This window comes from Pristiophorus japonicus, chromosome 15 (assembly GCF_044704955.1).
Source record: "Pristiophorus japonicus isolate sPriJap1 chromosome 15, sPriJap1.hap1, whole genome shotgun sequence".
NCBI lineage: Eukaryota > Metazoa > Chordata > Chondrichthyes > Pristiophoridae > Pristiophorus > Pristiophorus japonicus.
Window position 1 is genome coordinate 167,016,860 of NC_091991.1, and position 12,562 is coordinate 167,029,421.

Here is a 12,562-nt window from a genome sequence, read left to right on the forward strand (position 1 = left end):
CTCCAGTCGTCTTGGTTAATCCTGGCCACTGGACCAAGACCTAGTTCTGTCAAGCCTGTGTGGTGGCTGGTGCGCAATGGCCACCATATGTTAAAAAAATCCACGCACAGGCATCTTCCACCCTTCAGGATTTAGTTCGGGACAGTTGTACAGGGCATTGGTGAGGCCACACCTGGAGTATTGTGTACAGTTTTGGTCTCCTAACCTGAGGAAGGACATTCTTGCTATTAAGGGAGTGCAGCGAAGGTTCACCAGACTGATTCCCGGGATGGCGGGACTGACCTATCAAGAAAGACTGGATCAACTGGGCTTGTATTCACTGGAGTTCAGAAGAATGAGAGGGGACCTCATAGAAACATATAAAATTCTGACGGGGTTAGACAGGTTAGATGCAGGAAGAATGTTCCCAATGTTGGGGAAGTCCAGAACCAGGGGTCACAGTCTAAGGATAAGGGGTAAGCCATTTAGGACCGAGATGCGGAGGAACTTCTTCACCCAGAGAGTGGTGAACCTGTGGAATTCTCTACCACAGAAAGTTGTTGAGGCCAATTCACTAAATATATTCAAAAAGGAGTTAGATGAGGTCCTTACTGCTAGGGGGATCAAGGGGTATGGCGAGAAAGCAGGAATGGGGTACTGAAGTTGAATGTTCAGCCATGAACTCATTGAATGGCGGTGCAGGCTAGAAGGGCCGAATGGCCTACTCCTGCACCTATTTTCTATGTTTCTATGTTTCTATGACCTGGAATATTAGGTCCTTCATTGAAACACCTGTGAACTTTTTGCCGTGGTAGCAAGTCATCCTCGATTCGAGGAACTGCCTATGATGATGATGATAATGGAAACCTATTATTGACCAATCCTCCACCGTTCCCATTCTAAACCCACCAGAGTTTGAAAGCAGAAGCTTCTGATGGCAAGATGGTATCCTGATTATGGTGGTACTTTGACGGAGACACGGTACTGAACAAGGATTTTAAAAGAGAGACGTGAGGGGTGGAACAAGATCAGATGCTCAAAGGAGTTGAAGTTGCCAGAGGGATAGGGAGACAGACCAAGGTGTGATTTTGAGATAAAGACTACACTCCCACTGCGGTGGTTTGAGCGGGGCAAATGGTGGAAAGTATAGCCAGGCAGGGAAGCTTTATGAAGGGGAAAGGTATCATCGGCCATTACCCCTGTGCTCGCTGACCTACATTGGCTCCCGGTTAAGCAACGCCTCGATTTCAAAATTCTCATCCTTTTTTCCAAATCCCTCCATGGCCTCTCCCCTCCCTATCTCTGTAATCTCCTCTAGCTCCCCACTCCCCTGAGATCTCTGCAGAGTGTCAATTCTGGCCTCTTGAGCATCCCCGATTATAATCGCTCCACTATTGGTGGCCGTGCCTTCTGTTGCCTAGGCACCAAGCTCTGAAACTCCCTGCCTAAACCTCTCCGCCTCTCTACCTTTCTTTTCTCCTTTAAGATGCTCCTTAAAACCTACCTCTTTGACCATGTTTGCCCTAATATCTCCTTATATGACTCGGTGTCAAATTTTTGTTTTGTAACGCTCCTGTGAAGAGCCTTGGGATGTGTTATTATGTTAAAGGCGCTGTATAAATACAAGTTGTTGCATGTTTGTAAACTGGTGTAGTTACTTCACTCGTCAATGCATAATAGAACAGATGCATCTTTTTCCTTTTATGGCCTAATTGCTTAATCTTTCTATTAGATTAAATAGCATCTTGGCCCCATCAATTACTTCACTGAAAGTTCATTGGATATATTCAAGAGGGAGTTAGATATGGCCCTTATGGCTAAAGGGATCAAGGGGTATGGAGAGAAAGCAGGAAAGGGGTACTGAGGTGAATGATCAGCCATGATCTTATTGAATGGTGGTGCAGGCTCGAAGGGCCGAATGGCCTTCTCCTGCACCTATTTTCTATGTTTCTATGTTCCTATGTTTCTAAGTACCTGATTTTCGAAAGAAATTCCACAGCAATGACTCATACCAACAGAAAGAAAACTAAACATGAACAAGATTTCCCCAGTTAAACATATTCAGCTCAATGCAGTCTTTATCGAATCTGACACAATTGAAATGTTCTCTTCAGGCCTTCATTACCTCTCAATGTGCCAGTACATACTTCTCCAGAGGTTCTGATATGAGTACTGCCAGATGTCTCCTGAGAGCTTAACCACAAAGAGAATTAAATACCAGCGTGGAAGAAAGCAGCACGCAAGCTCCAACAGGGAGTTTTATTACATTAAAAAAAACAAAAGCTACAGTGGCAGAAATAGCGCCCCCCCCCCCCTTCCCCCCCGCCCCCCGCTCCACTCGCCCGTTTCGGTGGTTTCTACCGCAGCTGCGGTTCAGGTCGCCTCTTGAGCGACATTCGGCTCTTTGGGGTTTTTTTTTTGTTGTGATCCGGAAGTCGGTCATAATGGGGGCGGTGACAACACCGAAGGGGCAGAAACGCGGCGGTGACAGTAACTGAGGGGCGGAAGTTGGGGGCGGGGCAGAGTCACCGCCATGATGATGTCATCGCGGCGCCGCGTCACCATGGCTTTCCCCTTCGCTTAAAGGGGCCACCAGGGAAGCTTTCGGCCGGGCCAGCGGCCTGGCACCCAAGAGCGGGTGCCAGGCTGCCTGTTGACGGCCCGGCCAAACCCCGGGGGGGGGGGGTGGGGGGCGGGGGCATAATTGACAAAAAAGAACATGGCGGCAGCGGCAGTGTGCCCTCCCTTTAAGGGGAGCCGCACTGCCACTGCAGAAGGCCTCAGCCTCACCAGACCACCGGGGAAAAACAGGTTTTGGCACCACCGGGCTGGCCGAAGATTTTCGGAGGGGCATGTCGCTGCCGGGGCGGGAGGTAGATCAGCGGTGCGCACGGTGATGACGCACTTACCACAGATTGGCAGCAGCGGAGCAGTAACGGGGGTGGGGGGGGCTGTTAAGAACATAAGAACATAAGAAATAGGAGCAGGATTAGGCCATTTGACCCCTCGAACCTGCTCCACTATTTAATAAGATCATGGCTGATCTGATCATGGACTCGGCTCCACTTCCCTACCCGCTCCCCATAACCCTTTACTCCCTTATCACTCAAAAATCTGTCTATCTCCGCCTTAAATATATTCAAAGACCCAGCCTCCACAGCTCTCTGCGGCAGAGAATTCCACAGATTTACAACCCTCTGAGAGAAGAAATTCCTCCTCATCTCAGTTTTAAATGGGCGACCCCTTATTCTGAGACTATGCCCCCTAGTTCTCGTCTCCCCCATCAGTGGAAACATCTTCTCTGCATCCCCCTTGTCGGGATGGGCAATTGGGCACCACCGGGAAAACTCGGGAGGGGAATTGGGCTAGCAGTGGCCATTCCACGAAAAGTCAGTGGCCACTCCGCTCCGTAGCGTGACCGCCAATTTTCAGGGTTGACAGGCCTTAAGGAAAGGAGCAATTTCGGCCCCATAGTCTTATCTTAAAGAGGCAATGTTCCTGTTTAGACCAAATGTTAACAATTGAATATTAACACTTAAACTTGTTTTCAAATCCCTCCGTGGCCTCGCCCCTCCCTACCTCTGTAATCTCATCCAGCCCCACAACCCTCCGAGATACCTGGTCCCCTCCAGTTCTGGCCTCTTGAGTATCCCCGATTTCAATCACTCCACCATTCCCTTCAGATGCCTGGGCCCTAAGCTCTGGAATTCCTGCCCTAAACCTCTCCGCCTCTCTACCTCTCTTTCCTACTTTAAGATGCTCGTTAAAATCTACCTCTTTGACCCTGCCCTAATATCGCCTTATATGGCTCGGTGTCAACTGTTGTTTGATAACGCTCCTGAGAAGCGTGTTGGGACGTTTTATTATGTTAAAGGTGCTGTTTAAAGATAAGTAGTTGTTGTTAAATGTGCAGTGGGTTCTTAAACAATATAACCACACACAACCCTTATGGAGTCGGACCATTTTCAATAGCGATTGTTTTGTACTTCACAATTATGGAATTATGGAATCCATAAAATTGGGAATGCCATATTGTTATTGTGCTTCCTGAAACAACACTCGGCGCTATGGAAGAAAGGGGCACACCTTCAGTTCCCATGCCAATGAGTTCTTAATATTGCCCACAAACCTGATGTGACTGCCCGTTTAATAGGTTATCCACATGCTTTAAGTACAACTAGTTTCAACTAATTTTCAGAAATATAAGATTGTCTAGATTGCTTTATCCTCATAATGAACAGCCCAATAGACCATTACAAAAGCTAAAATACTGCGGGTACTGGAAATCTGAAATAAAAGCAGAAAATGCTGGAAACACTCAGTGGGTCAGGCAGCATCTGTGGGGAGAGAAACAGAGTTAGCGTTTCATGTCGATGACACTTCGTCAGAACTGGCAAAAGTTAGAGAGGTAACAGGGTTTTAAGCAAGTGCAGGGGCAGGGAAAGGGGGAGGGGAGGAAAGAACAAAAGGGAAGGTCTGTGATAGGGTGGAAGGCAGGAGAGATTAAATGACAAAAGGTATGATGGTACAAGGCAAAAGGAGATGGTAATGGGACAAGTTAAGAAACAAAAGATGAGTCCAGATAGGGTGCAAATGGGAATAACACAGTCATCAAGAGCTGCCATGTGAAAAAATAGGGGCAGAGGTTATGGTATGGAATTGTTGAACTTGATGGGCTCAAAATTGACCAGGAGTTGCTCTGTTTTTTTTTGGAGCAACTTGAATTTCTGGAGTATCTTAAAAATCACCATTTTGCACATTCAATTTGCACCAGTGTAAGTGAATTAGTTTAGGATTTTTTAATTTAGTTTTTTTCAAAAGGGGGCGTTACCAGCCACCTATGCCCGAGTCAGCATGGATTTATGAAGGAGAAGTCATGTTTGACAAATTTGCTGGAGTTCTTTGAGGATGTAACGAACAGGGTGGATAAAGGGGAACAGTGGATGTGGTGTATTTGGACTTCCAGAAGGCATTTGACAAGGTGCCACATAAAAGGTTACTGCATAAGATAAAAGTTCACGGGGTTGGGGGTAATATATTAGCACGGATAGAGGATTGGCTAACTAACAGAGAACAGAGAGTCGGGATAAATGGTTCATTCTCTAGTTGGCAACCAGTAACTAGTGGGGTGCCGCAGGGAACAGTGCTGGGACCCCAACTATTTACAATCTATATTAACGATTTAGAAGAAGGGACTGAGTGTAACGTAGCCAAGTTTGCTGACGATACAAAGATGGGAGGAAAAGCAATGTGTGAGGAGGACACAAAAAAATCAACAAAAGGACATAGACAGACTAAATGAATGGGCAAAAATTTGACAGATGGAGTATAATGTCAGAAAGTGTGAGATCATGCACTTTGGCAGAAAAAACTTAAAGAGCAAGTTATTATTTAAATGGAGAAAGATAGCAAAGTGCTGCAGTACAGCAGGACCTGGGGGTACTTGTGCATGAAACACAAAAGGATAGTACGCAGGTACAGCAAGTGATCAGGAAGGTCAATGGTATCTTGGCCTTTATTGCAAAGGGGATGGAGTATAAAAGCAGGGGAGTCTTGCGACAGCTATATAAGGTATTGGTGAGGCCACACCTGGAATACTGTGTGCAGTTTTGGTTTCCATATTTATGAAAGGATATACTTGCTTTGGAGGCAATTCAGAGAAGGTTCACTAGGTTGATTCCGGGGATGAGGGGGTTGACTTATGAGGAAAGGTTGAGTAGGTTGGGCCTCTACTCATTGGAATTCAGAAGAATGAGAGGTGATCTTATCGAAATGTATAAGATTATGAGGGAGCTTGACAAAGTGGATGCAGAGAGGATGTTTCCACTGATGGGGGAGACTAGAACTAGAGGTCATGATCTTAGAATAAGGGGCCGCCCATTTAAAACTGAGATGAGGAGAAATTTCTTCTCTGAGGGTTGTAAATCTGTGGAATTCGCTGCCTCATAGAGCTGTGGAAGTTGGGATATTGAATAAATTTAAGACAGAAATAGACAGTTTCTTAAATGATAAGGGGATAAGGGATTATGGGGAGCAGGGGGGGGAAGTGGAGCTGAGTCATGATCAGATCAGCCATGATCTTATTGAATGGCGGAGCAGGCTCGAGGGGCCGTATGGCCTACTCCTGTTCATATTTTGTATGTTCTTATGTTCTTATTAACACATCTGATGTTGTAAACAGTACGCTAAAAATACCGCACAGAAAAATAACCCTCAGGTTAGAACACTGTACTTACACGATGCTTTCATTGTCCAGCATCTTATTTTTAATGATTGAAACTAGAAGTAAGTGATGCTATAAGACCAAGGGGTGACTATTCTCCGTGCTTCTCCTGTTCTGCTGCCTTAACTTCAGCGGAAACCCCATTTATACACGTAAACCTCCTCTGCACAAAATATTGTTTATACCGTAAGCTTTAGGCGTATTTACATTTATACAAAATTATACATAGTTGCTACAAAAAATAGAATGCTCAGGAGTCAGGATGGTAAATATTGATAGTAGAAGCTACTGGATAGAGGCTGCATTAGAGGATTAATAGCAGAGCTCTGAAATAACGTCAGTTCCCATGGTGGATAGTTGTGAATCCATGTTCTCAATTTCCCCCTCTATAATTGATTTAAAAAAAAGGTTATTCGAGGGAGATCATATTTCATACAGATAATCCAATGGATGTCCCGGGGCATTAGTAGTTCTATCTACAGGGATAATCTTGAAAAACATGTCTGCCCGGCAAAACGGCAAAGTAATATTCAACTATCTGCATGTGAGAAAAATCGTTTCTCAGTGGTTCAGATCTAAACGTCAATCCAACAAAATAAGATTATTGACTTAAGTATCAGCACGAAGATCGCTGGTGAGACCACTATGAGGGTTAGATGTTACTGGATATAGACATTTTTTGCAGAATTGTTGAGACTATGTAGAATTTATTTCCTCTGGTGGAGGAATCTAGAACGAGAAGACATTATCTTCAAATCAGAGCTAGGCCATTTAGGAGAGAAATCAGGACGCACTTTTTCACACAAAGAGTAATAGAAATCTGGAACTCTCTGTCCAAAAAAACTGCGGATGCTGGGACAATTGGAGCTTTCAAGATTGAGATTGAGAGATCCTTGTTAGGTAAGGGTATCAAGAGATATGGCGAGAAGATATTCATTTACGATATAAATTGGTATTCAGAGAGACCTGATTGTCTTTGTACACAAATCACAGATAGTTAACATGCAGGCATAGCAAACAATTAGGGAAGCAAATTGTATGTTAGCCTTTAGTACAAAGGGATTGGTGTATGAAAGCATTTGTGCAATTATATTGGTCTTTGGTGAGACCATACCTGGAGTGCTATGTACAGCTTTGGTCTCCTTAGCTAAGGAAGGATATACTTGCCACAGAGGGATGCAATGAAGGTTCACTAGACTGATTCCTGGGATGAGGGATTTGTCCTATGAGGAGAAATTGAGTAAAGTTGGCCTATATTCTCTAGAGTTTTGAAGAAAGAGGAGTAATCTAATTGAAACATATCAAATTCTTAAGGGGCTTAACAGGGTAGATGCAGGGAGGATGTTTCCCCTGGCTAGGAGCCGAACACTAGGGGTCACGGGGCCAGAACCTCCACTTTTTTGTATGCTTAATGCCCATATAGCGCCAATTTTGGCACAAAATGGAAACTGATGGGCTTTTTTAGAAGACTTATTGCCAAGCGTTACTTTCGCCATGTGCTTAACGACGGGAAAAAATATTACCGTCCGCCCATTTTTTTGGGGCAGAATCTGCAGAATGGGCAAAATCACCGCCCATAATATCGGCCAGCGTTACTTTCTGCATGGAATTAACGCCGAGATTCAATATGAACGCCCGCCCTCTGTTTTTTCTCATAAAGAGCATATTTACCCAAACTAGCGGCCATGGAAATCGTATATCGTCAATTTCACCATCTCGCACAGATATTGCCCACAGTATCGCTCGCTCAAAAAAACGGCCACAAAAAATGGAACTAACCGGAACAAATGCCAGCGGTGTGGTTGGCATTTGTTAAATCCCACTCTTATGTGAGGAACTGATATTTGAAAGATTTGCCTAAAAGAGCGCTGATGTGAGTGACAATGCTGACACACTGCTGTATGTATGCAGTTCAGACATCAATGGTGCCCATCAACTTGGTGCCAGTTAAAGATAACGTTGATTGATGTTAAGTTGTATTTAATCCTTTTATGGTAAGGAACCACCAGTGTGTAATGGTCCAGCTATCTGAGACAATGCGCAACAAGATTATGTTCAATAATAAAAGTTTAATACCAACATTGGTCTGAAATCATAAGTATCACAGCCAATAACACCCAACCTCCGCCCACACCTCATTTTTTCCACCATTGACATAAATCACATGTTCAACATGTCTAGCAACACAGAATACAAAGGCAAAGCAGGAGCGTGGTCCCCAGCCCCCATACATTGCAACAAATTGCATACACCCAGATGGAGATATAACACAGCCATCACCTGCGCACGTGCACCTCACTTTCCCTCCCCCCTCTCCTTCTCCCCACCTCTACCCTTTCCCCTCCTCACTCCATGGTGCCTGACCGAGGAGCTCCTCAGGCAGTGCCTTATTGGGGGGGGATGAAGGCAGATGCGGTGGTTGCACGGGTACGGGAGTGGGGGGTGCCAAGGGGGAAACATTCTCTGATGCAGAAGCAGGATCTTGATTCTTGCTCTCATCTGTCATTCGCAGTGATGGTGCGGAACCTAGGGGTGGAGTGCGCACTCTGGGACCACTGGGAGGCCTGTGGCAGTGGTGTTCCTGGCTATCGCATCCAGGGACTCCGCCATGCGCGCAATGTACTCGGTAATGGTGGCCAGGTGTCGGGATATGCCCCCCAATGCTTCGATGAGCTGGTCACCAATGTCTACAGTCCTCCTGGACAACTGTATCATCTCTCCGCTGTCATGTCGCGCTCGTGGAACAGACCTGCTGAGTCCACGAGGCCTCCGCGGGGTCAGCGCCGTTCTGGGCACAAATGGAGTGCCCTGTGGAGAGGGGCCGGTACCTCCAGAGTGGAGGCGGGAATGACCAGAGGACCACTAGATGACCTTGGGGTGGAATAGCTTCTGGAGCGTGGTGATGTAGGTTCTTCAAAGTCCGCACTCTCATCCGTGGAGAACAGACCCAGCGGATTGACGGGCGAGAATCGGAGCTCCTCAGCACCAGATGTAGTCGGATCATCCGCTGACTCCTGCCCCGCGCCCCCACCTTCTGGCCTCTGTGGTCTTGCCTTGGGACGCGCTGCTGGCTGAGCTGCAAAACACAAATGAGGTTATTAGAGGAGAAGGGGATGCTTGGGTGACAAACTGAGTCCAGCGCTAAACACAGCATATGCACGACAAAAGCACCACCGCTCTCAAAATCATCTCAGACATCACATTTCATGACCATCAACATATTGTGCATTGCAATGATTTTCGTTAGGCCAGCATTATTCCTATGACACTTTTAGAAATCATCTATCATATATGATTGTTCGGATATGAGTGGGTGTGGCATCTACAGACTTTACATGATGCAATGGTGTAAGCTTTTCTCATGTGGCATCACTTCAGGGTCTGCAGATGCGTCCTTGGCTGTCTGGGGGTGCTTCCCCACAAGCGCGAGCACTCGCTCCTCCATCTCTGTGATGTCGTTGGGGACTGATGGCCCTCTCACCCGTTCGCCTCTGCACGGACCTCATTGTCAATAGATTCTTCTGTAAAAGGTGACAGGACGACATGGCATGAGATCATTGTGTGATATCATTGCTAGGTACTGTCACAGAAACTGATACAACACACAATCAACAGATGTAATCATGATTATTATGATTCTTATCATTCTTTACCTAAAGACTTACACCGTGATTGCAGGCTTTGAGTAAAACATTCCTGGTAAAAGTGGAAGACCTCATATCTACTGATAGTCACTCATGACGGTTACAAATCAAATTATATAAATACATAAGTACATGTAAATCAATGTAATACTTATTCTTGCGGATCCCACAAGGTCGTTCCATTGTTTGCGGCATTGGTTACCCTCACGCACCTCGTTGGTCGCCGACGAGACCACCTCTGCTATCTCGGTCCATATCTTCTGGTATGCCTTTGAGGTAGGCTATCCACGCCCTCCCTGTGTCAAATCACCCCAGCGTAACTCAACCTCCTACAGGAGGGAGCCATTTGCCTTGTCCGAGAACCTCCTGGCTCTTTTGCGGCCTCCAATGTGCTCCTCTCCCATCTCACTGATCTCTCCAACATCAATCTCCACAGCGTGCTGTGATGCCTCCTCCTCCCTCTCCATTATAGGCCAAATTTGGTCAAATATGTGGTTGGTAATTGCTACTTTTTGTTTGCCTACTTGCTGTGAAGCTCTAGAGTCTCCCTCCTTCCTCCCAAAGCAGCCACACCACACCCAGCCACGCCTTCATTCACTCTGAGCTCCCCCTCTCTCTGTCTCCTCTTCTGCGCATGTCATGGTGACCCTTGACCTGCAGAATCACGGGAATCGAGCATTGCCATGCCATTGCTAAGGACGGCCACACTTTACAGCAGGTCAAAAAAATTTAACGCTACCACCCATTTGATATCGCTCGCGGTAACGGCCATTTTCAAAAATGTAAACTAGGTATTTTGAGAATGGGCGAGAAGTCAGCGATCTGAAAACCCTTTTTTAACGCCCACACCGGAAATAACGCCCATTTTGGGGCGATAAGCACAAAAGTGGAGGTTCTAGCCCATAGTCTCAGAATTAGGGGTTGGCCATTTAGGACTGAGATGAGGAGAAATGCCTTCACTCAGAGGGTTGTAAATCTTTGAAAATCTCTACCCAAGAGGACTGTGGATGCTCAGTCGTTGAGTATATTCAAGACTGGGATCAATAGATTTTTGGATACTAAGGGAATCAAGGGATATGGGGATAGGGCAAAAGTGGTCTTGTGGTCGAAGAAAGGCCATCTTATTGAATGGCCGAGCAAGCTCGAGGGTCAGAATAGATTACTCCTGCTCCGATTTCTTAGGTTCTTATTATGTTCTTAAGAGGGGTAAATGGAGTTGAGGTTGTTAGATCTCTTAATTTTTAATGAATTGCGAACTCCGATTGGAGTTTTAACTTAACTTTTATTCTGGCAGCAGCAACAAGCTTCTGGCTGATTGCCAGTTCCTTTGTCTTTCTGAGAACACATGGCCAAAATGGCTGTTCTTATACCTGATCAATTTACAGAAAAGAACGCACCTTCTTTGACCTTATTGGCTCAATTGATATTCTGTTAACCTTTAATTGGCTCGCTGCCAAAGGTCCTGAAATGTCAAGTTGATTGATGACTTAATGCAACATGCTCCCACTCACGGAGCAGCTCGGAAAAGGAGGTCTGTGCTTTCTCACAGCCTGCTTGTTTGAATTCTCTATCAAGGTACAGATCAGTCATGATCTAATTGAATGGAGGAGGAGGCTCGAGGGGTTGAATGGCCTCCTCCTGATTCTATGAAATGTGTTGCAAAGGGTTGGTGGTTAAGGGAAGGAACAAAACACTTTAAAAGATGTTTTTTTGCATTTTTGCATCTGGGACCATTTGAGGCTGGCATCTTTGCAACACCTTAGGATGCCTTTGAGAAGTGCCTCACAACTCTTCAACTAAAATTAATTACTTGAAAGTCGTTATGTAGATAAACATGGCAACTATTGTGCATACAACAAAACCCTGCAAGCACACACTAGCATAATAATGAATATAGGTATAATAAACAAGACGCCATCGAACATTTGAATGTAAAATATTTTCAGCAATAGAATTCACGAAAGGCAGATTTCATATCCAAAATATAAATATTTTGCCAATAATATCTAGTTTGGCCGGGAATTGATGAATTATTTACTGTAGTACAGTCTGTGTATACCTGTTTTTCCATATTTTAAACACTTTGAGAGTCATTCAATATGAGGGGACTTCCTAACGTCCTTGCTATGAATTGCAGGAAGATGCACGTGTACAAACTCTCTGTAGACGAGGCTATGTTGGTTTAAAGGACGAAGGGGGAGAAATTCCCCAGCCCCCGATTGTGGGCAGTAACCGGCTTGGGGCGGGACATTCTGCGCTCGGCGCGGAAATCCGGCCGCGAAATTGCGGTTACTGCCCCTCACAGGAAGTGCAGTGCAATCTTCCGCACTCCACTTCCTGATGGAGCGGGTTCCGGGGCGATACTGTGGCGTGACCGGCAGCGCTTCGCGACTGCTCCGCGTAGCGCTGATGCGATGCAACGCCCCTCCCCTTCGGTTAAAGGCTGCGTAGCTTGGCACCGCTCTTCCGCCAGGAGGGCATGGTGCCGCGACGGCAGCCCAGCACCCAAAAGGGAGTGCCGGGCTGCACGATGGCGGCCCGGGTCGCACAAGAAGTCGGGCAAAATGGCCAAGATAGCGGCGCGGGCCGCCGCTCCCGACCTCCCCTTTAACCTCAGCCTGCGAGCGGAGGTTGGCCCGGTTTGCGACCCGCGAGGCTGGCACTGACACCGCTCGCAGCAGCCTCGTGGGGCGCTGGCCACCGTCCGCCGCGGGGT

General features: G+C 46.3%; 1 long non-coding RNA gene and 1 pseudogene across 1 annotated transcript in view; one reads left to right on the forward strand and one right to left on the reverse strand.

Annotated features, from left to right (window-relative positions):
* Nucleotides 1-12,562, forward strand: part of LOC139281222 (UDP-glucuronosyltransferase 2C1 pseudogene) — a 177,874-nt pseudogene that overhangs the window by 107,196 nt on the left and 58,116 nt on the right.
* LOC139281224 (uncharacterized) overlaps nucleotides 9,509-12,562 on the reverse strand; it is a 36,398-nt gene continuing 33,344 nt past the window's right edge. Inside the window, exon 3 of the long non-coding RNA XR_011596850.1 lies at nucleotides 9,509-9,723. This is a non-coding gene — a long non-coding RNA (uncharacterized lncRNA). The remainder of the gene's footprint in view (nucleotides 9,724-12,562) is intronic.